Here is a 26,415-nt window from a genome sequence, read left to right on the forward strand (position 1 = left end):
GGAAACAAAGTTACAAAAATGCTACCAAGTGGAATTCACAGTCTGACCAAATATGGTAATAAGAGAGGGGCAGGAGCCGTGTGCAGCGAATTTGCTAATGGGACAAAAGGAGATAAGAAAGTGCAATAAAGAAGTTGTCAAGCCATAATTGTACTTTCAGCAGGTTGAGGTGCATTGGTTGATTCTGCCTTTGACAAGATGGTAACAGTGGCTATGTTAGCTGTCTACATTTCTTTTCTCTGCCAAAAGTGAAACCTTATGTTTGCATTATTTGAACTCTCCTGAGTGAGTGTGTGAAGTTTCTGTCGCTTCTGACAGATAGTGTAGCTGCAGGACAGTTTCAAAATGACATCTGTGGGTACTGTAAATTACAAACAGTGTGTCGCCATTAAATTTCTCACTGCAGAGAAAGAAACTGAGGGGAATATTCACAAATGCTTGTGCAAAGTCTGTGGAGCAGCTGCTGTTGACAGAAGTACAGTTAGTCACTTGGCACAGAGTTTGAGGTCATCAGAAGGCAGTTCAGCAGAAGCTCCACAATTTGCAGCATCAGGGAGACCATCCTCGGTTGTCACGCCTGACATTTTGCAGCGAGCCCTCAGACTTCCATTTGTTTTGAGAATGATGAGGAGGTGATTCACATAATGAAGCACTGGCTCCACCACCAGGGCAAGGGTTGCTACTGACAGGGCATACACTCCCTTCTTTTGCACTGGAGGAAGGCCATAGAAGGAGATGGAGGTTATGTGGCAAAATAGGGTGTGTAGATAAAACACCATTCTTTCGTGTGTGTAAATCTCATTATGTTCAATCAAGAATTGTTGAAGAAAAAAATACAGTGCATTACTTTCAGGGCAACCCCCATAAATATCACTTTGAGCAGTTCAGAGGTAATCTCTATGGTAAGTTCCAATAAATGGTCTTTCGCCCTGACTTCTAGTAATCTAAGTTAACTGCTCACCGCAAAAGTGGAAGATAATCTCATCACTTGCCATGCAGTTTTGTTAACATTATGGGTGGCACACAAACAATTACTTCCGTGAAATCTAAGGAATCCAGAACTGTATAGTCCTTGTGAGTTCATTTCCTATATGTACCAAAAACATGCATTCAGTTGCAATCTGACTGTGACATCATCCGAGGCAGCGGGTAAGCCAGTGTTTGACTGACACGGACTGATTGATAGCTGGGTGCAAAGTGAAGTCTTGTGAAATTTAAATGAACCAGGATGGTTTATAGTCCTCATGAGTTTACTTCCTATTTGTGCCAAAAACGTGTTTAGCAGCAGCATAGCTGTGACGTCACCCAAGGCAGCGTGTAATCTGGTGTTTCTTTGATGCATACTGATTCATAGGTTGGTGCGAAGTGAAGTCATTTCAGAAATATAAATGATCCAGGATGGTGCATAGTCCTCAGGAGTTCACTTTCTATTATTACTGAAAACGTGCATTTAGTAGCAGCTTCTCTGTGATGTTGCCTGAAGCCAAGTGTAAGCTGGTGTTTGACTGATGTGGACTGTATAATTGCTGGATGCAAAGTGATGTCAAGTCACTGCCTCTCAGGCCATATTTATATATGGGTGCAGCGGACGGCCGAAGGGGACAACCGCTGACATCTTCTCTATGCCTCAGTGGTAGCGTGTGAATGGTCGCTTTCTCAGACACTTAAGATTTTATAACTCTGTTGTGTATTAATTTAGAATCTTCATAATTTTTGTGTGAATGGAATTAAGCTGGCTATAATTATAGAAAAAGATTTAGCTCACCTGCATTTAAACTTTGCTGTTTAGAATTTTTAGAACAGAACTGACAGGAGAACATGACCTCTGAACTACAATTTTAAGAGACCTTGTGTTGATTGTTACTTACCTCAAAGTCGTGAAACTTGCTATAGTTCTATTTTTTAATGGGTTTCATCAGGTGCTGTAATCAAAACTTTTTATCATTAATGTAAATGATACTTAATCTAGTACAGATAAGGATGTTTTTGTTCCAAATTTAGTTCTCAGTAAATTACTCAAAAACTATTAGAGGTAGCTTAATGGGGTCCCATAGTTAATGTTTTTATATCAAACTGAGGCTTCATACGAATTTTTGGGTTTCTAGCTCGTATCATTTAGTGCCACTTATTTTTTCTCAAAATGATGTATTTAGGGATAGATATTCACCTGATCACTCTGAGATTTGATAATTTAAATATTAATATACTGAAGCATATGTTGACAAAGTTTGGAAAAGCAGCAGGGGAAGCTTATGTCAACAAAGACACTAGATTAAATTTGAGTGGTTTGTCATTAAATGGAACAGCATACTAGATAATGGGGCCTACTTTCCATTTACCCTCTGCTGCTTCAGGGATAACTCATATGAATATTTCATGGCCTCATTTGTACTGGCCAGAGGAGCCCATGGAAGTGCTACCTGCCACAAAACTAACCAGCTTAAACCAAACACTGGAGCTGGAATTAATTCAGTCTATAAATACACTTCTGAACCAGCAGGAGTGACGACTCTCTCTGGATACATTATTGCACCATGAAAATTTATATCAGGAAAATCAGTACCGGAAAGAAACAATATTGACTATTATCATACCAACCATCACAGTGGCACTTGTTCTGTGGAACACAATCTTCATTTTGTCATGTAGAAGACAAAGCACGAGACAGTCCATACCCTCCCGTGGTTCAGATTCCATGAGATTGTATACCCCAAGCATATGTGTTATATGTGATATGTGATTTATTCATCTCATTATGTACAATTTTCAAATCATTTGATTTGATGTACAGGAGACATGTCAAGGTTTACAAAAGAAATTTTTTCACTTTTTTAAGAGAAATACAAAAGGTTACATTATATTTTACATCTATAAGATACAGCTACACATGTACATAAAATAATACATGTAATACAATCCCTGTGTTCAGACTGAGAAGCTGTCCTCAGTGAATTCATCAACAGAATAATAACATTTTTCCACCAGAAGAGTAAAGAGCAATCTTTTCAGTGAACCAATCTCCATTTTAAATATATTACTGCCTTTTATTTTATTGAAAATTTTTAACCCCATGTACTCTGGCATTTGGGCATAAAGTTTTAAACGATTTGTTGCAAGTTTGAAGTTATCTCTGTGGCGAGTGCTGTAGTTGTGGTCAAAACGGAAAGTGTCTAGTGTATGTTGATTTTTATATAGGAACACCACCATTACATATATGTAAAGTGAGGGGATAGATAGTATTTTTAAATTTTTTAACAGTGGTCGACAGGATTCCCATTTTTTGCAACACACATGTTTCTAATTACTTTCTTTTGTAATACTTGGAGCCTAGTGACATTTGCTGAATTTCCCCAGAAGATTATGCCATAACAAGTAATTGACTCAAAGTAGCAGTGATAAACTATCTTTCTGGTATCCATGTTTGTGGCACCTGACAAAATACACATTGCAAATGCTAAGTTGTTCAGTTTATTTGCTAAGTAATCTATGTGTACCTTCCAATTTAAATTTTTGTCAGGATTTAGGCCAAAGAATTTCACGTGCTTTGCTTCTGTGATATCTTGATCCTTTCTACTGATTTAGCTTCAAACTGCATCATTTTGGTTTTAGTTACATTTAGTTTTAGTCCATTTTGATAGAGACAAGATTCAAGTTTTTCCAAAGTATTTTTGGCTTTTTCTGGAATATTTTCAGATACTACATGTTCAATTAGAACTGATGTATAATCAGCAAATAAGACTGAATGAACATCAATAGCAAGTGGTAGGTCATTTACATAAAAAAGAAACATATAGGGACCCAATATCGAACCTTGTGGGACTCCTTGGGGAACTGTTTTCCAGTCTGATGAATAATTGGTTTCCAGAAGGAAAATAAACACACAAGGGGGTTGTATTAAGGAGAATTGGTTCATTTTAGTTTGTAAGTTTAGAATGGAGAGTTAGAAGTTATTGTGCAAGAAGCCTAGTAATGAAATAAGTTTCATAATGTTTGATTTAAGGAACAGGGGAAGGGGCCCTGTAGAAATGTGTAAGATTAAGTGATAGCATTAAGGAAACCAATTGTTAGAGTAATTCATAAGAGGCAAAACAGGGCCAGGAGGGCCACTCACCAGGAACTCTAGTTTAAAGGATAATCTAGTTTACCTAAAAACAAAGATGATGTGACTTACCAAATGAAAGTGCTGGCAGGTCGACAGACACACAAACGAACACAAACATACACACAAAATTCAAGCTTTCGCAACAAACTGTTGCCTCATCAGGAAAGAGGGAAGGAGAGGGAAAGACGAAAGGATGTGGGTTTTAAGGGAGAGGGTAAGGAGTCATTCCAGTCCCGGGAGCGGAAAGACTTACCTTAGGGGGAAAAAAGGACGGGTATACACTCGCACACACACACATATCCATCCACACATATACAGACACAAGCAGACATATTTAAAGACAAGAGTTTGGGCAGAGATGTCAGTCGAGGCAGAAGTGCAGAGGCAAAGATGTTGAATGACAGGTGAGGTATGAGTGGCGGCAACTTGAAATTAGCGGAGATTGAGGCCTGGTGGATAACGGGAAGAGAGGATATATTGAAGAGCAAGTTCCCATCTCCGGAGTTCGGATAGGTTGGTGTTAGTAGGAAGTATCCAGATAACCCGGACGGTGTAACACTGCGCCAAGATGTGCTGGTCGTGCACCAAGGCATGTTTAGCCACAGGGTGATCCTCATTACCAACAAACACTGTCTGCCTGTGTCCATTCATGCGAATGGACAGTTTGTTGCTGGTCATTCCCACATAGAATGCATCACAGTGTAGGCAGGTCAGTTGGTAGATCACGTGGGTGCTTTCATACGTGGCTCTGCCTTTGATTGTGTACACCTTCCGGGTTACAGGACTGGAGTAGGTGGTGGTGGGAGGGTGAATGGGACAGGTTTTACACCGGGGGCGGTTACAAGGGTAGGAGCCAGAGGGTAGGGAAGGGGGTTTGGGGATATCATAGGGATGAACTAAGAGGTGTGTTATAACGTCAAGTTTAACACATATATTTCTGAACGACACAACACATATAAGTCACAGAGTAAGTTGACAAGCAAGACATGTGTACACGTTAGCATTCAAATGAGCACTGAGTCCCAGTCTAGCAGCCACTGCTCGGCTGGTCGCTTAGGTGGCGCAGCTGCTGCATAGCTGGCAGACAGCGCCGCACGTAGAGGGTGCGCATAATTGCGCGGCGGCGCTTTGAATGATCGGCGAGTCACAACACTATTCCCCCCTTTGAAATTGTTGCACTGTCTTGATGGAGGTGTCCTGGACATGGCTAACGTCCATAGGCATTGTTTGACTCGCCGTAAAGTCTCGAGGAGGAGGCTTCCCGTACGGACGGAAGTGTCCTCGATGTTAACGGGTCGAGATGACAGGAGACGTAGGGGTCGAATCTGCTGGGGCCCCATGCACCAATCTGCCCACTGCAGCAAGTCCAGTTGATATGGCAGGAGACATGGGCAATGTGTCGGCGTCCGTTGGAGGAGGAGGTGAGTAGATTTGCTCTGACAGAGGATGGTCATCCGGTTCCTGCATGGGCACGTCTCCTGGTGGAATCCGTTCTTGTGCTGGCATCGCGATGACGGTGAGAGGGCTGTGTTGTGAGTATTGAGAGATGCCAAGATACCGAGTGTCAGGTAGAGCCAAAGGTGGTGTAGCGGCATTCGGAACAGGTGTCGCTGGCACACAAGGCCGAAGCTGGTCCGAATGACACACTGCAACACCCGTGTCCATCTGGATTTCGTACAGGCATCTGCCACGGTGTCTTAAGATGCAGCCCGGGCTCCATTTTGGCTGCCTGCCATATCCCTGTACCCAGACGAGGTCATCGGTGGTGAACCGGCCAAGTGAAGGCACCCGCAGCCGTGAGGTAGAAGGCCACAGAAGATGAAGTAGTGTGCGGGGCTCTTGGCTATGTAAGAACTCAGCCGGGCTGTGGTCGCCCATGGGGGTCAAACGGTAAGACGCCAGAAACTGTAGAATCACATCATCAGCAGCAGAAGAAGTCAGAAGTTTCCGCATCTGAGCCTTAAATGTGCGGACCAGTCGTTCAGCCTCACCGTTGGATTGTGGATGGAACGGCGGGGCCGCGACATGCATAACGCCGTGACGAACACAAAAATCCGCAAATTAGGAAGAGGCAAATTGCGGACCATTATCAGTAACAAGAGTAGAGGGGAGGCCTTCCAAAGAAAAAATGCAGCCGAGAGCACTGGTGGTTGCCGCGGTGGTAGGCGACGTGCAACGGACAATGAAAGGAAAGTTACAGTAGGCGTCAATTACGAGGAGCCAATAAGTACCTAAAAAGGGTCCCGCAAAGTCAGCATGAATGTACTCCCAGGGCTTCTCAGGCGAAGGCCACGGAGACAAAGATGACTTTGGGGCAGCGGGCTGTGACGCACAAGGGCCGCAGGCAGCGACCATGTGTGCAATTTCAGAGTCGATGCCAGGCCAGTAGACATGATGGCGCGCCAGAGATTTTCTGCGAGACACACCCCAGTGCCCATGGTGAAGGAGGCGCAAGACCGAAGCACACAAAGATGCAGGTACCACAACACGCGGCAAAGCATTGTCAGTGGAGAGGAGGATAACACCATCCCTAGCCGTGAGGCAGTAGCGCAAACCGTAGTAGTTCCGCAACGGATCAGAAGTCTTAGCGGACAGGCGATCTGGCCAACCCTTCTGAATACAGCATAAAACCCGGGAGAGGGTAGGGTCAGAACCCATAGCAGCCGCCAGCCTGTCCCCAGTGATGGGGAACCCGTCCACAACCCGCTGCTCCAGGTGGAAACACAAAAGTTTGTTCCTATCGAATGCCTGATCAGGACACATGGGAAGGCGAGACAGAGCATCAGCATTTTCATGTTGAGCCGTTGTTGGGAAATGAATCTCATAATTGAAACGAGCCAAGTAAAGAGCCCAACGCTGGAGGCAGTGTGCAGCCTTGTCGGGAAGTGACGTTGATGGATGAAACAAGGAAACAAGTGGTTTGTGATCCGTAGCAAGATGAAATTTTGAGCCATAGAGAAAAACACCAAACTTATGAAGAGCATAAATAATGGCCAAAGCTTCTTTCTCAATTTGAGAATACTTTTGTTGGGCATCCGTGAGCGTTTTGGAGGCATAAGCAATGGGTTGTTCTGAACCGTCAGAAAAACAGTGTGCAAGGACTGCACCGACCTTGTATTGAGAGGCGTCTGTGGCAAGAACAAGATGTTGGTCAGGTCGATAAGTAGCCAGGCACGGGGCCTGTTTCAGCATAGTCTTCAATTTCTGGAAAGCCGCTTCGCATGACGCAGTCCAGTGAAAAGGCACGTTTTTATGCAACAGGCGATGCAACGGCTGAGCCACCGAAGTTGCAGACAGTAAAAACTTGTGATAGTATGCTAGTTTCCCCAAGAAGGCCTGCAGTTCCTTAACAGATGTAGGGCAAGGAAGGGCATTGATCGCAGTGACAGTTTGTTGAAGTGGACGAATACCATCCCGAGAGAGTTGAAACCCCAAGTACATGATAGATGCCTGAAAAAATTGTGATTTCTGAAGATTACACTTAAGACTGGCAGTCTGTAAGACATGAAAAAGTGTGCAGAGATTTTGAAGATGTTCTTCAGTGGTGGAGCCAGTGACAACAATGTCGTCCATGTAATTGATACACCCATGGACAGGGACAAGAATCGCTGAAAGAGAGCAGGGGCGCTAGCAACCCCGAATGGCAAGCGTTGGTATTGATAGTGGCCGATAGGCGGTAGCAAGCACTGAGCATTGTGGGAGGTGAATGCACCTCTTGGGCATTGCCATGGAATTCTGTGTAGTCTCATGTTCTCTCATGATTAATGCAGACTGAATGAGCAGTGGAAGTTGAAGCATTCAAATCGTCCACAACATACTGTCGTCATGATATCCTCAAAGTCAGATTTCCATAACAGTCTCCAAAGCTGTGACGGTGTGTTGCCACCTTTCCTTTCTTCTTATAAGACTTAGCAAAATTGTTGTACTAGTGTCTGTCAGACGTTGTAGGAGTGTTGTCTTCACTGCCTCAAATTTCCCAGTTGGTTGGGGTGCTTGTAGAATGTCATTCTTGATGAGAGGGTGACTGAAGAGGTTGCATAGCAAGGTTACAAATTTTCGTGTATCATCCACAACACCATAACAATACCAAGTGAGTTCGACCAACTGAAACCAAGTCTCTGGATGATCTGGTTGAAAAGTAGGCAGTTTAATCATAGGACCTGGATGAAACACCATTTCACCAAAACCTTGTCCATGTGGAGAATGTAAAGTCTGTCCAGTAATGTCAGTTGTCAGCTCATTGACCAGCACAGCATGGAAAAAACCCAGGTTACGTGACACAGGGTTCAATAGGTTGAGCACAGCTCTGTGGCACGAACAGGAATGACAGTCGGACGGGAGGACCAAACAGTATACTTGCATGGACATCATACAGATCAAAGTATGTAATTGGAGTGATACTCCACTGATCTGTAGCACCAATATCAATGAACTGGCATTCACTGGATGAGGTTTTCTGATATGCATGCTATTCCCGTGCATGACCACCATTAGCAGCATTGTCTCTATCCAGCCTTGTAGTGCCACCTTTGTGTTTTAGTTCCATCTGAAAAGGCACAAGAATGTTTGATGGAGCACTAGTTGTCACACCATTTTACATGGATTGTTGGAAAAGCAGATGTTCATGTAGTGTATCCATTGTTGAATGAGCACTTGAGTGTCACACAAATCCAAAATGGAAAAACAAATTACTGCATGGAAGTGGGGTCTCCACCGTATATAATCCATAACAGAACTCACACGGAATGAAGCACTAACTGGGAATACTGTTTTATTACTATTAAATGAAACAACACACAATGAACACACAACCACATGCCAGTCCAAAACCAGACTGCTTAAACACTAAAGACATAACAAACAAGCCTCTTTGTTCTAAGATTGTGTATCATCTGTATTGGTGCTGTTTTATTGTTCAATCACATTCTGCTAGAGTGAAGCCCTCTCAAGTTCTTTGATTACCTTGGCTGATTCTTCCCTGCTAACATCACAAACAAACATTGATAATTTACATGAGTTGATCTCACTTTCAGTTATCTACTAATTTGCATTTAAATTCACTTGTATTCAATTATCAGCTGTTCCAGTGAAGTAGTAGTTGAATATATTTATTGTATCATTAGTTTCTGCCAGGACCCAGTGTAGTGGTGTTCTGGGTCCACATCTGCAGCTGCTGGTTCCGCCGCTGGAGTCAGCTGCTGCAGTGGGACAGTAGTAGATGAGTCTCCAATTGCAGGTGAATGTAGTGTGATGTGGAGGGTACTTGTCAATTTACATTTAAATTCACTTGTAATCAATTATCAGCTGTTCCAGTGAAGTAGTAGTTGAATATATTTATTGTATCATTAGTTTTATTTTTTTATTTTTGCGTATTTCCTCATTATGAAGTCTTTACTACGTTATTCTCATTGTGCCATCAGTTTTCTAATTTTTCCCTATTTCCTTTTTATATCTTTACTTTACAGTCATTTGCTTGCATATCATTGTGCATTTTAATGACAATTCACTTTTTTGTAAATATGTCTTATAGAGACTGTTTATATGTGTTATGATGCTATTTTCAATATTATGAAAAGGATAGTTGCTACTCAACATATAGTGGAGATGCTGAGTCGCAGATAGGCATAACGAAAAGACTGTCAGAAAGTAGCTTCCAGCCAACTAGGCCTTCGTCAGAAATAGACAAGGACACAGTCTCTGGCTACTGAAGCCAGGTAGCCAGAGACTGTGATCAGGTGTGTATGTGTCTGTGTCGTGTTTGAGTGAGTGTGTGTTTTTGTACTATCTGTGACTCAGCATCTCCACTATATGGTGAGTAACAACTATCCTTTTCATAATATTGTTGCATTCCATCCAGAATTTTTTGTTGTTTGATGATATTGTTTTCCTTACAAATACAGTGCTCTGTTTTTATGAAAAGAAGCTTTATTTCCTTCACCCTCCAGCCATTGCCCGTGTTATTTTTTTCTGATATATGTGGTGTATGCAGGGCTGCATCCCTGCATATTTGGCCAATACACTTAGGGATATGCTTCACGGGCCAGGCAGGGCCTCTTCCTCACCTTGGAGGTTGTTTGTCAATACAAGAATCACTTAACTTTCTACTAACAAGCCTCCTGCAGCCACCACAATGTCTGGGGTCACAATCCATGTCGATACGTGGTGTGCCAGGTCATGGTACACAACCTGCAGGCCAAGGCACCTATTTGTGTCCACATGGACACCTGTCCACACTGTATAGGCCACCCTTAGCTTTTTCTTGTATTAAAATTTCAGTCTTATTGTAGTTTCATACTATTATTACAATATTTTTAGTAAATACCTAAAAGTGCAGAGATTTTATACCGATGATATTACCGAACTTGAAGTTTTACATCAGTGTCCATGCACAGTTTGCACTACGTAACCCTGTTGAAAATAAATGTTGTCCTGTGTGTCGGTCCAGATAAGGTGGAGGTATAATATTATTATCTCAATATAAACACGTTTTTTAATGATATGAATATAATAGAGGGAAACATTCCACATGGGAAAAATATATCTAAAAAGAAAGATGATGAGATTTACCAAACAAAAGCGCTGGCAGGTCGATAGACACACAAACAAACACAAACATACACACAAAATTCAAGCTTTCGCAACAAACGGTTGCTTCGTCAGGAAAGAGGGAAGGAGAGGGAAAGACGAAAGGATGTGGGTTTTAAGGGAGAGGGTAAGGAGTCATTCCAATCCCGGGAGCGGAAAGACTTACCTTAGGGGGAAAAAAGGACAGGTATACACTCGCACACACACACATATCCATCCGCATATACACAGACACAACATATGTTAATACACACATACTGTGTATATGCGGATGGATATGTGTGTGTGTGCGAGTGTATTCCTGTCCTTTTTTCCCCCTAAGGTAAGTCTTTCCGCTCCCGGGATTGGAATAACTCCTTACCCTCTCCCTTAAAACCCACATCCTTTCGTCTTTCCCTCTCCTTCCCTCTTTCCTGACGAAGCAACCGTTTGTTGCGAAAGCTTGAATTTTGTGTGTATATTTGTGTTTGTTTGTGTGTCTATCGACCTGCCAGCGCTTTTGTTTGGTAAGTCTCATCATCTTTCTTTTTAGATAAACACGTTTTTTGCACTTTATACAGTTCCAAAAACAGAAATTTGGAGACATTTTCATGTACAGTATGTCATACTATTCACACAAAGACTTAATGTGCAGTTTCTTATTTTTCTGTGAGCTTCATAGCAAAGAGCCTTCATGAAGTGACAATCTGAACTGCAGAATTAGAAGTGCCCAAGTGCAAGTCTTTGGCATCAATTTCATGGTATATATGAATTATATTTCAATTTAGAAGCATCCAGAACATTCGGCAAATCAAAGTAGTGATACAATCATTTTTGTTTTTAAGATTTAAGACAGACTAAATAATTTTTTTTAAATAGAAAACTTTTAAAAATGTAATGAAAATAAAGGGTGTTTGTGTTTGTGAAAATAAAGTTGATATTTCTCAAAAAAATATGCTAAGTCAAAAGTTTTACTTAAAATAAGGTGGTAAATTAATCAAATGTATGTCACATCTCTTATGAATGATATCATGATATGGCACCGATTATACGAATCCAAAGTAAAACGAGGTTATATTTTATACTTCATAGCAGCAGTTACAGGAGAACTAATTTTTTTTTAATACAACCCAGAAATATGTAGAGTTATTGATATGTACATGACTGACTTTGAACAAGACATAAGTTGATTGGAGTGCTAAGATATTGTGTAAATGCACAAAAACATGAATCAGATACCTCATATCCGAAAATAGGTTCAACTATATTTGCAAATAGAGTGGTATTGCAAGTTTGTGTTAACTGAAAAGTTACTTGAAAATCTTGGTTTTTATAACATCCCCCTCACACAATGTTGGACATGTAATATGAATGACATTGTGTGATTCTGTAGAACATATAATGTTATGAAAATTAGTCACCCCATAAAAAATTAATGTGTGTATTAAATGATTGTTAATATTCAAATGTAAAGAATCTTTTAGTTATGTTAACATGAAATAAGCGAAAAATGTTTGTTTTTGACTAGAAATCTTACATGAAATTTTTAAGAAAATTATATAAAATTGAAATTTTTAAACAAATAATGTTCATATGTATTTAATTACTGACAATATCTATTAAAATGTTCAAATCATTTTAATCAAAACCATGAACTACTGGTGATACCTTTCTATTACCAAAACTTTTCGTGTTAGATCTATGTTAGGTAAATGGTCATAAATGTACAAGCACTTCAAATAAATGGAAAAGGCCAATAAAGAGTAGTACACAACAAGACAAAACAAGTGATAAAGAGAATTTGCATACAGAAACAATGAAACACTAACCACAGTAGTAAAATAAGTCTACGTCAAGTTTTGAGTCAAAATATTCAATTATAAAATAAATAAATTGAAAACCTGTTTCAACAGTGTGAATGCACAGAAGTCATGTGGTTTAGATTTACTAACATAACTTCAGATTTCACCCTAACTGTCAATGTACAAGTTAATTACAGATTTTATGTTTGATATACACAAAAAAGAATAAATAAATACAATGGTATCACAAGTTTCCATAATCTGAAAAATGACTTGAAAAATTTTGGTTTGTCATATGTGATACCACACATGCAGTCTTCTGCAGGTGCATACTTAGGTCACCACTTCGCCCCTCAAGACCCAGTTACAGTCTGGGCTCCAGCTGACCATCAGCTATCATGAGTCTCTGTTACAGACCCAAAGCCTGCCATTGCTGCTGCCTGTTATCTCACACTCACCATGAGCGCCATATACAAAAGACTTCCATCAGTTGCTCATGAGGGAACTGCTTCCCAGGATCTGTGTGTGGACTGCCTGCGAGCTATCGCCTCATGGTACCGTGTCATTACTGCATCTTTCTGTGCATTGGTTGACTTCCTAGGAGCTCCCAGCCTCATGGGACCGTGTCATTGCTTATCCTGCCCACTCCTAACCACTTCAACATTAATTGACATTCGTCCTCAAAATTTTTACTTAGTTTGGTTCAAGTTAGTAAACAGACAGTTGTTATTGCATCAACTTCTACCATCACATCACTCAGCCAAAATACATAACAATGGTTACGAGGCTTATTTTACGCATGTTAAAGTGCATTTTGGAGTTGTCTCCTCTCGTCCACCATTCGTAACAGTGGTGATGAGGTTGTTCTTCATGTGTATTTTAGTGGTTACTGATGTGTATTAATTTGCTTTGCTGGAGCAAGGTATCATTTTTCTCTTAAACTGTTCATGTGGTTTTCCAACCAATGGATTTTTCCTTATGTAATATATCATCTTGATGGGGTAGCTTTTTGAAGCTTATTGTGTTGTGCCAGTCTGTATTCAGTGGTATTAGTCACAGTCTGTGAATCCTACTGCTGTGCAAGTGTTTCCAACCATGTACCAGACTTACTGGACTAGGGCTGTTTGTTTCTCTGATTTTGTTACTGTTTATTGAATTTCATGTCTAGATTTTGGCAGGCGTTCGGTTTGTAATTGGTGTCCAAGTTCCTCAGTACCTTCAAGTTGGTGAAACTAGTTTTTTGGTAGTTGTTCTATTTTCTGCATCACTTGAGCAACCATTCATGTGTTTTTGAAATAGGAACTCTCTTAATTCATGGTGCTTGTGCGCACTGGTTTCAATGATTATTTGGTGAATTTTTCGTAGTCTTATGACAGTTTGGTTTCCAATTCACTGGCACTTACTTTTCGTGTAAGGTTTGAGTGTTCTTTTGAATTATCATATTGGTCCAGTCATTGGAACTGTCTTCCACTTAAGTCATTCACTTACAGTGTGAGCAAATTCTGCTGCAGAGCGTAACTCAGCCCACTCAGGTTCTGACTACAGTGGCTGTATCTCAATAAGCCACTCCTGCATCTGTGCTGAATTTTTGGGTGTTTGACAGCCAGAAATAGGAGTGGGCCATATACTGTCAACAGTTGGAGATGCACTTTATAGCCTACGGCATATAAGGTATGCAGTGCAGTGCTCACTTTATTGCAAGTACTGATACAGAAAATTTCCATTTTTGTGGTCAGTTTCTTCCAGACTCTTGTCTGGAGGAAATAGACTGTGGCTTATTAGTGGAATGTTACATGAGCATTTTGGTAGTGACAATCACCTGTAGTCATGCCGAGCGTGTACTAGTTTCTTGGTTCATGATGGACAGTCCTCCCCACAGTGTTTGAGTGAGTGTGATTGTGAACAGTGTCTGGACTGCCATCCATGAATTTTGTGGCAAGGTGGGCCATCATCAGCCAGGTTGTTTGCAATGTTGTCATGCCAAGCAACACTCAGATTTTTGTTCACAGAGCTCTACGGCAGAAGTCCATCTGCATCCAGCTCACCCCTTGTGATGCCAATGGACATCAACTTTGTCATGCCACCCCTGTCATGGCTGGCCCTCCTGTCATCGCCAGCTCTGTAGATGATGACACCAGACCTCTTGTCAGTCTAGTCAGACCTGTAATGGCCAACCCTCCTGTCATTGCAGCCTGTCGACAATGCTGCAAACCTCATCATCAGTCTAGTCATCGCCGGTCCAGTCACATTCAGCCTTCCTGTTGATGCCAGTGCCAGCTTTCTTTTCAGTCAAGTCATTTCCAGCCCCGTCATAGCTAGCCTGCTGCATCTACCACTGGCTGCTCCTGCTGCCGGTCTGGCCATCCCCACTGGCACTGCCCCAGTGGCCACTCCTGCTATTGTTATTGGCCATGCTGCTGGTGTCACCATTCCTGTTGGCACTGCTGATCCCATCATGTCTTCTTCTGGTCCTTTGTTTGTGCCATCACGGAAATTTCGCCGCAAGCCCTGCCTACATCTGGCCCTCCCTATCATAGCTTCTGACGACCAGTTGATGTTCGCTGGCATGGACATGGCATGGGCATACTTGTTTTATCAGGATAATTTTCTTGTGTTGGTTAGTGGTTTAATTCAATATATTCATATACCTTGCAATGAGCTTTTATAAGTTATTGTGGAATGATTAAGTAATTTTTCTATTCTTCTGTATCAGATGCAACATTAACATACACTCAGCATTCTTGTTCATTGTATCTTGCAGTCTAATTCAGAGGTTTGTGCAATTTCTGGTATTCTTTTTATGCATAGTGTTTTGAGATCATTCCATGCTTGTGGCATGCCAGGTTGTGCTGCAGTACTCAGCAACTTGCTGGTAACTTTTCAGGCACAAGTTTGCACACTGGCTGATTGTACTGTCGTTTAGTTCCAGTTTTTGGGGCAGTCTGCAGTTGTGGCTGCATTGTATCTCCTTCCTTGGATGCGGCACTTCTTTAAGGTGGTTGAACCATCTTTTATAAGGGGGAGGGCTGTAATGTATGCAGGGCTGTGCCTCTGCATATTCAGCCACCACACTTTCTGGTATGCTTCACGGGCCAGGCACAACCCTTCCTCAATCCAGAGGTTGTTTGTTAATAGAAGTCTACTGTAGCTGCTGCAGTGTCTGTGGGCACAAACCACACTAATACATAGTGTGCGTATCAAGGAACACTGCACTGCCATTGCAGGCATTAATTCACGTCATGTGCTCATGTGTCCACATGACACCATGCATATGGTTTTCAATGGACCTGTTCGTAGGTTGCCATTCTGGCCTTGAAAGCTAGTTATGCTCCAGTCTCCGACCATCCATCAGTCACCACAAGTCTCAATTATGGACACGATGCCTGCTGCTGCTGCCCACCTATGCATCATCTCGCCCTCGCTGTGAGCCCCATATGACTCTGGACTTCTGTCATCAACTTCTGAGGGCACTGCTTTGCAGGATCTGCATGTGGACTGCCTACGAGCCACTGCCTCATGGGATCATATCATTATGGCACCTCTCTGCCATTAGTTGATTGCCCATGAATTACCAGCCTCACAGGACCGTGTCATTACTTATCCTCCATGGTCCTCCCAGCACTTTTTTGATGTTCATGCACATTTGTCCTCAGAAGCTGTACTTAGTTTAGTTCATGTTAATAAACAAATGGTTGTTATTGCATCATGTGTATCTCAATTGAAGTAAGTTTCAGCACTTGGCTGAAGGACATAACAGTGTAGCACTTTTAGTGGGAAGGCAGTATGAAAATGCTTCAGCAATGTTATTAGATATAAGTTGAAATTTGTATCCATATTTGTAGTTTCATAGACTGCAAACCAATCTTCAGTGAGCAATAATAAATTAAAGTAGGTTACTTCTTCCTGGCTGAAGTTCCTGCATTTTACCTTTAGTATTTTGCTTTTTGCTTTTCTCCTTTAACCATAATAGTAAGTACTAAAACTTTATCATTGTTGAGGCCTTTATTGTACACTGTTGTACACTTAAATTTATCTGTCTCAGTCAGGATTTTGCTCAAGGCTGTTATTCTTCTTACAGCATTTGATGTGACAGTAAGATTATATGAGTGGTCTTCTGCCAGAATGATCTAAGTGACATTTAGTTAGTTTTGAGAAATAAAGGACTGAAGTTATGAGTTTATAGCAACTTATTTATTCAAATATATTTATGAATATACATGTGGTCTGGTGCATAATGGGTGTGAAAAACTTTTACAAGCACTTTGAGCCTTGCACCACATTATTTAATTACAGTTTGAAACTTAAAACTACAGAGAAACAATGTAAAATATCCATGTACGTCAGGTTATTTTGTTGTCACATCACATTAACGCACTTCAATACAAAATATAGTTTTCTTGTTTTTGTTTTATATTCATATATAGATCTATTTGGCAACTGAAACACACAGATATAATTTCAGCATTTATGTAATACAGCATTATTAAGCAATTTTTGTAATTAGGAGAGAACATTGGAATATACTTAAGGCGATGATTATGCTTCCCCATTACTCATTTTCTTCATTAGTGTCACTGCTCATTTCTGATACTTCAGCCATTTTGAGCCCTTATAGAATTCATGGTATATTGGGGGTATGTACATTAGAAGGCTCTGAATATCTTTCAGTTTCTCAGGGCGTAGAGTGCGCCCTAATGGATACAGTGTAGGTAGTGTAATTTGACTGAGAGAACAGTGGCAAGCTTTTAAGCGTTTATATAAATTCACTGAAGAGTATTCTTCCATGTCATTGTGGCTGTATTTGTACTCCATTATCCCCGACCTCTCTTTTGAAAATCTGATTTCCTTAATCCTAAGCCACTCAACTTTTTCTCCAGAAAGATTTACTTTTCTGTTAGTCATTGCTTTTTCGAGTAGCACAGTACTTTTGAAATCACTACAATCCCTTTTGAAGTCACTACAATCCGTTTTTACAACTTCAGATTTACCTTTCTTCACTCTGGCATTCTCAGTAATACAATACAGCTGTTCAGGGACAAATAATTCTGGATAATGCCATAGTTTCCTCTCTATATCCCCAAAATCACTGTCATTCGGAAGATATGAGTGACCAGGTTCAACAAATTTGTGCGTAGTTTCCTCAATGTTAGTTTTGTCACTCTGAACCAAATACATCCAAATTGCCATAATTTTAAAATTCCTGTTTTGCCCCCCACACGAATCTGACCATACTTGGAGCAATATCATGAGATTCGACATACTTCGATACACAAGAGCCTACCTCTTGAGCTCCCCTTGAAGCAATACTTTCATTCCAACTATGCATTACTGCCTTTCCACTTTCAAAGTCATGAATTCCAAGATTAAAGCAGGAGAGTTGATGTTTATAGTATGCAACACCTGTTGTCAATTTTGCCAGCAGTAATGCTTTCTGCAAATCAAATGAAAAAACTGTAAGATTATCTTCTGTCTTTGAGTTCTCCATATCCCTTTTCAGACAATCTCTTGCAGCTTCGGCCTTCCTGTGGTGTAATTCCTGCTCCTTTCTTAATCTTTGTAGCTTCTCAGTGTCTGCCTCGCCAGCTCTAAGTGTCTCCTCTGCTGTAATTAGTGTGTTTAGCCTGTCACATGTTTGACATGTATCCTTTTGAGGAGGCTTGAAACTGAGATTGAAGTCTCGCCTAAATACTTTTTCGTACAGTGATGGGCTGGGAGGTTTAAAATTGGGATCTTCTTCTTTCAGCTTATCAATGAATAATCTGTACATCAAACTAAGATTTAGTCTACTGTCCAAGTACTTTTTTTACAAATCTCTTCTGCAGTAGCGACTCGATGCACTGGGAAAACTATTAATATGATTATGGATGTGAATAATAACTGAGTCAGCACTTTTATTATGAGGTACATGTTTTCCATGCTGGTCCCATAAAGAGCTTGTCTTTGCTTTGGCTATGGCTCGATGCACCCTGCTGCCAGATATCTGTAGTGCCTTTAGATAAGTTTCTTTGCACGCCTTCACATCATTTCCATCCACACTAGGAAATATAATAGTTCCTAGAAAACTTCTTCTTGTCAGTTTTAGAACGCTTCCTTTTGATGGGAACATTGTTAACTGAACCATATATTATTGATGTCTGCCCATCCGAAGACCCGCTTCCATAAAATGTGTCAAAAAACCTTCTTTTCTCCTCACAATTTATTTTTCACCAGCATTTTTGTCTACATGAAAAATTAAAATCAACAAATGTCTTTCCTGGTACAGTCTCCCCTTTACTATGAACGTAAGTTTCCCCACTCTTTCACTTCTTCTTCCTTAGGGTTTTCTTCCATTGTTCCCTGTTTCCTTTTTTTCCTTTTATTGCCAGAAATTTCATGTTCATCTGAAAAACAAGTTACTTAGATCTACAAATTCGTTTTCAAAACTGATTTATTCAGAATGCAAATCATGAGACCAAGTTAGGATGTTCCATTTCATTACTTTGGTAGCTGATGAAAAATACAATTCTTTCAGGAACTCTTCTGCCAGAGTGAACCATCTCCACATTAAATCACATTTCCTGCCCTAAATAAAGAGGTATTACTTTCCACGGGGTCAAGTTTCCTCTCCCCTCATTATTTATGGTAGCACTGGCCGAAATATCGACATACACTCACTATCGATTGTGCAGTGACCTTAGATTTACTACTTGTGGTCATGGTTCATTCTGGCATGTGAGGTAAACAACATAACCTCCAATTAACTTTGAGGTTCGCCGATGACATTGTAATTCTGTCAGAGACAGCAAAGGACTTGGAAGAGCAGTTGAATGGAATGGATAGTGTCTTGAAAGGAGGATATAAGATGAACATCAACAAAAGTAAAACGAGGATAATGGAATGTAGTCAAATTAAGTCGGGTGATGCTGAGGGAATTAGATTAGGAAATGAGACACTTAAAGTAGTAAAGGAGTTTTGCTATTTAGGGAGTAAAATAACTGATGATGGTCGAAGTAGAGAGGATATAAAATGTAGACTGGCAATGGCAAGGAAAGCGTTTCTCAAGAAGAGGAATTTGTTAACATCGAGTATAGATTTAAGTGTCAGGAAGTCGTTTCTGAAAGTATTTGTATGGAGTGTAGCCATGTATGGAAGTGAAACATGGACGATAACTAGTTTGGACAAGAAGCGAATAGAAGCTTTCGAAATGTGGTGCTACAGAAGAATGCTGAAGATAAGGTGGGTAGATCACATAACTAATGAGGAGGTATTGAATAGGATTGGGGAGAAGAGAAGTTTGTGACACAACTTGACTAGAAGAAGGGATCAGTTGGTAGGACATGTTTTGAGGCATCAAGGGATAACAAATTTAGCATTGGAGTGCAGTGTGGAGGGTAAAAATCGTAGAGGGAGACCAAGAGATGAATACACTAAGCAGATTCAGAAGGATGTAGGTTGCAGTAGATACTGGGAGATGAAGAAGCTTGCACAGGATAGAGTAGCATGGAGAGCTGCATCAAATCAGTCTCAGGACTGAAGACCACAACAACAACAACAAAGTATCACTAGTTATTAAAATCCACTTACCATTTGATTATTGAGAGGCACCATCACTAGATAGGTTCATATACATCAGAAGAACTAGAACTAAATGATTCGTCTTCACAATTATCATCATTTTCTGCCATTGCACGGGAATGTGCGTCTGAGCTATATACCATGGTAGCCATCTTGTGATGCCGCATGGTTCACTTTGGAATAAGAGAATGAATAGTACCAACCTTCTGCCAAAGAAATCCCTTGCTACAGCAATGAAACGAGGTGAGTTGTCAGATAGTTCATTTTGTCATAAGACAAAATGAAACCCTGTCATTTTAAAACAGTGAAGAACTCGATTTTTTTAAAAAATGTCACTTAGTTCATTCTGGCATAAGACCACTCAAATGATTTTTTGAGCTCAGCTAAGGTGTCTCTGTCCACTTGTACTGAGAAAGTTAATTTTAAAATCCCCATGAACTGGAACCTCTTGTCTTATTGCACTAACACTACTTAGGAATCACTCGATTTTCTCCAGAACCATCCCAAAATTTTCTGATGGAGAACAGTATAGTGTGGCTACTATCAAATTGAACTTTGCAAGTTTCATTGCTGCGAATGCAAAATCTTTTTTACTGGTTTGGCGGGCCATATTAACTATATTACTCTTGTTGAATATGGATTCTTCAACATAGTGCCCACTAATACAACAGTAGTCAGTTAAAGACAGAGTTTAAATTATTAGCATATTTAAATCTTCTATTTTACTATATGAGAATTGAACATGTTGTTAAAAGACCTTCATTATGGAGTTAGGAATGGTTTCCTGTTTACAAGGAATATCTACAATACCTCTCACCTTCAGGTTAAATCACCTTCAGGTTAAATGCTGCTCCCCTGGAACTGGTGTTTCTATTGGATCAATAATTTATCTCGTCCACCACACAATTCTGCAGTCACTGGGATGACATTATTGGCAGATGTAGCAGAATTTACCATTTGAATGATGGCCATCTTAATATAATCTTTTTTCTGCATATTTTGGTTAATCTGGAGAGCCATTTGATGCCCCTGCGCAATCATCATGTGTAGCCTGCACTAATGTAATACTATTTCCTCAAATGTTTTCTTTTTTACTGTCTGTTACCCTGATCCACTGGTCAATTTTAGTTTACATTGTTTTGATTATTTTCTTTTCTCTGTCTTCTGTCTTTTTCTTTTTTTGTCCACCTGTCAATTGTAGTTCATACTGTCTTGCTCATTTCCTTTTCTATGATGTCTCCTTTCTTATTACTTATCCATGTATCAATAGATTCCAAGAAGGACTGCTGAACAATTTTGATTTTTAATTTGTTCATGCCAGTGGGAAATGATAGTTTTTCACATCCCTGTTTATTCTGTTTCCTTGTCATGTGGAAGCCATGTAGTCTTTCCATTTCAAAATTTACAGTGGTCCTTATTTTATTTGAATCTCTTAATTCAGTTGTTGTATATACCATATAATGATTTGCTGCTTTAAGATGTTGTGTGTCATGTTGCTTGAGAATAGACTGAATAATTACATTTATTTGTGTGTTACATAGTTTCAGTACTGATTCTAACGTTTTGTGTACATATTTTTTAACTTTTTAGTGATTCTTTTTACCTGGTAAGAGAAGTCTGACTCATCCTGTTGAAGTTACTCACTGTCTTTCCTATCTGTTAGCTAAAATAAGTACTTTGTTCTTCTTATATCCTTCATTTGAATCATTTAACTTTGAGCAAACATACTTGTAACAGGTGAATACTTGGAAATTGTCAGTTTACACATTTTTGCTTCATTTCACTTCCACAGTTTGTTTATGCTTCTTGTTTGTCAACTTTCCCACTACTGCTGTGTTTAATACCATTAATGAAATTCAAGGTTGGACACGTTTTTTGTTTCTTTAATGCATATCACAAGCTCTCTGATATAGCTTTACAATTTTATGCTTTTTTCCTTGCTAATTCACACTGTAAATTTGTGTTGTACTTTAAAGTTAATATGTCTGTCATTGCCCAGTTTACAGTTACCACATCTGTTTGTTATACTTGTGTCTCGTCTTTATTGTTACACTGTTTTGGTTTTAATTCACATGTACTGCACTCACGTAACCTTTGAATACTTAAGTTTAAGCATTTTTTGCTCAAAATAATATTAAATAATGTATGGCTCTCTGGTCTGCCACCAAATTATGTTTTGTAGATTCCGCAATATTTCTTTCAGTGTGTTGACTATGTCAGGTAGTTGCCCCAAAGAAATATTGAAGGATTTATGAAACATGATTTGGCAGCAGGATGAAGAGCCATAGATTGTACATATCTGTCGGAATAGAATTTCATGTTCCGAAGATAGGTTAGTGTAGTTGGAGGATTTAAATAACATCAAGAGGAGTTTATTGGTATTATAAGAAATATATCACAAATAAGAAAATTAAGGAAGAATTCTGCAGAGCAAACCATATTTGAAATAAAGGTGTCACATTTAATGCAAATAAGAGAATTCTTAAAAGACTTAGACAGAATAGCAAAACTTATTTTAAAAATAATCAAAATATATTCTATAGATATCACCCAGCACCATGCACCAATGTGGTCAAGTTCTGATGTGATAGAGGAGTTTTGTGAAAATCTCTAAAAACTTATAAATGAAAGAAAGTCCCACAACAGGATGATAGTATGAGATTTTAATGTGAAAACTGAAGAACCGTTTGTCACTGTGAAACTTTGGACTTGATACCAGAAATGAGAGAGGTTATAGAACAATTTGCCAGGTATAAGCACATGTTTGTCCTTCACACATTATTTCAGTAGGAAAAAATTTGAAATGGGCTTTTGAAGTGCCAAATGAAACTATTAATGAGACTGACTGTATTATATCAAACAATGAAGTAATTATTAAGGATGTGCCAGTCATAAACCTCTTTCGAGTTACCAACTGCATAGTTCAGAGAAACTTTTGTGGAAGGGAATATCCAAATAGCATGCATAGTAAAGTAGCTGTTAAAGGTCATTTGTGTGGTACACGGTATGTTCAGCAACTAGATGCTCAAGTTTGGTTCGTCCCAGTTTGACAGTGGCCATTCATGCTAATAGTAATTTGGTTACCTGACACTCACGTAGAATGCTACACAGAAGTAGCAACATATTGTTGCTGATATATGGCTTGGCTGATTTCACATGTTTTACTGTCTTTTATATGATGGAAAACGCCAGTGGCTCTACTGTGCTATGAAGTGATAGGTGCATGTATGTGATAGGTTTTGTACCTGGGTTATCTACTGGGAAATTGTAATAGGGATGGACAATGATATTCTGTGGGCTGAGCTGGCTGCAGAACACTACTCTGGGTGACGTGGATAGGATTTGGGAAGTGTAACCCTCATCTTTGGGCACAGCAAGAGACAGTCGTAGCCCTGGTGAAGGATGTGTTTGAGCTTGTCAAGGTCAGGATGATACTGGGTGATCAGAACAGTGCTGGTTGGTGGCTGGTTAACAGGTTTATGGTATCAGAGGAGGAAATGGCTTGGGAGATAATTATGGGTGAGGTGCATAGAATATTGGCCATCAGTACTATCTGTGGTAAGGTTATCAGTACATTTCAATGACTCCCCCTTTTCACTGCCATTATGGCATCCATGACTGATGAGGCTGTAAGGAAATGACATTTTGACATGGAAAACATGACATCTGTGAAAGTGCAAGTGCTGTTGGTGGTTGGTACACTTGATACAAACAGACATATCTATGAATCTATCTGAGAGATGGAGATCGACATCTAGGAAGGTGGATCTGAGTTGAGAAAAATCTGGTGAAGCAGATTTGGGAGTAGTTGTTTAGGTTATGGAGGAAAGAGAAGGCTGTCCTTGACATGAGTCCAAATCACGAAAATGCCATCAATGGATCTGAAACAGACAAGGGATTTTAGGTGTTGATTGGGTAGAAAGGATTCCTCCACATGGCCCTTAAGTAAGTTGCAAGAGGATGGTGGCATGTGAGTACCCATGATTGTACCACAGATTTTTTTATAGACATGTCCTCCAAAAGTGAAACAATTCTGGGTCTGGATGTGGTTGGCCAGGAGGATTAGGAAAGGGATGGTTGGTTTGGTATCAGGAGGTCACTGGGAAAGGTAGTGTTCCAGAGCTGCAAGGTCATTGAAATGGCAGTGTTGGTGTGCAAGGACGCAACATCCACATTGATGAACAAGGAGTCTGGTGGTAGCAGGAAAGGAACTATGGAAAGGCAGTGAAGGAAGTGGGTGGGGTCTTGAGAATGAGAGGTTACAGACAGTAGTTTGGAGGTGTTAGTAAACAAAGGCAGAAGTTTGTTCTGTGGGAGCATTGTAACCAGTCACAATGGCATGACCAGTAGGGAGGCATGGGGTTGGGTTTGTGATTTTTGGAAGTTTGGTTAGTGGGTAAAAGAGGGGAGTGTGGGGGCTTACTGGAGTGCAGAGGTATCAAGTTTTGGGATGTACCTAATGCCTTGTGTGGACTTCTTGGGAGGTATCATGATCATAAGGTTTGTATAGAGAGATTTCAGAAAGATGGCAGAGACCCTCAGCCAGTCACTATGACTCATGACCGTAATTGTGGAACACTTGTCTGCTGGAAGGATGATAAGGTCATGATTGATTAACAGGTCATGGATAGTTTTGTGTTCCATAGGAGGGAATTAGGGGAGGAACGAGAGCCAGGTTAGAAGCAATGAATTGTTAAAAGACTAACAAATGATGACTAGATGGAAGGAGAGGTGGATCATGGTTGGAGGGAGTTTGGAACTGTTTTAAAAAAGGTTCTGTGTTCGATTTTGGTTGTCTGTTGTTAGTAGAGTGGCAAAGAAATGTTTCCACTGCAGAGTGCAAGTAAAGAAAAGAAAGTTCTTTACAAGTCCAGCATGGGTGAACTTAGGATTTAGGTTAAACATGAGGCCTCTAGAAAGTACTGAGACTTCTTAAGGCCCCATCTGAGGAAGCTGTCCCAGGTACTCCTGTCTAATGCCCTCCTGTGAATATCTCTAGCCAATAAAAACTTCACCACTCAGATTCAACCCCCCCCACTATCTGTCAACCCCTGACCACACATTGCAGACTTCCTTTGCTTACCACACCCAGAAAACTTCCTCCACATTCCATGAAACATGGTGGTCCTGAACACTGATCACGTAACAGGCTTCGAACTTTCAACTAAACCTCTGAGCCGTACAGAAGTCCCAGTACTTTCTAAAGGCTCCGCCTTTCATCTGAATCTCAAGTTCAACCACGCTGGACATGTAAAGGACCTTCCTTCCTTCACTAGTTCTTTGCAGTGAAAACATTTTTTCATCATGCAACCTACTGACAACAGACAATCAACTCTCACACAGAACCTTGTTTAAAACAGTCCCAACTTCCCTCCAACTGTGACCCTCCTCACCTTGGACATAGTCAGTCTTTCAAGAATTCCTCACTTCTGACCTGGCCTCACCTTTTCTTCCTAAATCCCTCGTATCACTCTTTTGAAATACAAAGCTACCGGTATTCATAGATGAAAATCAGTCCAGACCTTATCATCCTTCCCACAGACATAAGGTAAAAAATTGTAGTGATTATGTAGCTGAGGGCCTCTGCCAACTTTGACACCTCGGCATACAAACCATACAACCATGAAACCATCCCAGAAGTCCAATATGACCTCCAGCAGCTCATCAAGGCTTTGGATCCATCTCAAAACCTAAAATCTGAATCTATCTCCCTCTGCACAAGCAACCCCTACCCGCCTCCCCCGAACTCCTACATTTTACCTTCTCCCCACACACCACGAACCCAACCCCACAGGTCACTACATTGGTCATCTCATTGAGGTAGGTTACAGTGCTCCCATAGAACAAATCTTTGTCTTTGTTGACAAACATCTCCAAAGTATTGCCCATAACCTGCATCCAGGACACTGCTCACCGCCTTTCCACAGTTCCCGTCCCATTAACTCCAGACTCCTTGTTGCTTACTGTGAATGTAATGTCCTTGTTCACTATTCAAATTCATCTTCTTGAGGGAAAAAACCTTGTTTCACAAAGCGACTTGCATCCAGCGCACGTTAGTGTATCGAATGTTCATATGACTTTTGAACGCATCCCTTTCTGTTTTCGAACACGTTATAAGTTGATTTCTGAATGAATCGTAAATTGATTTATGAATGCGTGCATAGTGTACATGATGTCTCTGTCAGGGGTATCCTCGTCACATGTACACTCCTGGAAATGGAAAAAAGAACACATTGACACCGGTGTGTCAGACCCACCATACTTGCTCCGGACACTGCGAGAGGGCTGTACAAGCAATGATCACACGCACGGCACAGCGGACACACCAGGAACCGCGGTGTTGGCCGTCGAATGGCGCTAGCTGCGCAGCATTTGTGCACCGCCGCCGTCAGT

At 40.5% G+C, this 26,415-nt stretch overlaps 1 protein-coding gene across 1 annotated transcript in view; it reads left to right on the plus strand.

Moving 5' to 3' along the window:
- Nucleotides 1–10,076: 10,076 nt before the first annotated feature.
- The window catches only part of LOC126176066 (uncharacterized), a 121,020-nt gene continuing 104,681 nt past the window's right edge, over nucleotides 10,077–26,415 (plus strand). Inside the window, exon 1 of the mRNA XM_049923200.1 lies at nucleotides 10,077–10,171. The gene's annotated coding sequence lies outside the window, so the exon portion shown is untranslated. The remainder of the gene's footprint in view (nucleotides 10,172–26,415) is intronic.

This window comes from Schistocerca cancellata, chromosome 3 (assembly GCF_023864275.1).
Source record: "Schistocerca cancellata isolate TAMUIC-IGC-003103 chromosome 3, iqSchCanc2.1, whole genome shotgun sequence".
Taxonomy (NCBI): domain Eukaryota; kingdom Metazoa; phylum Arthropoda; class Insecta; order Orthoptera; family Acrididae; genus Schistocerca; species Schistocerca cancellata.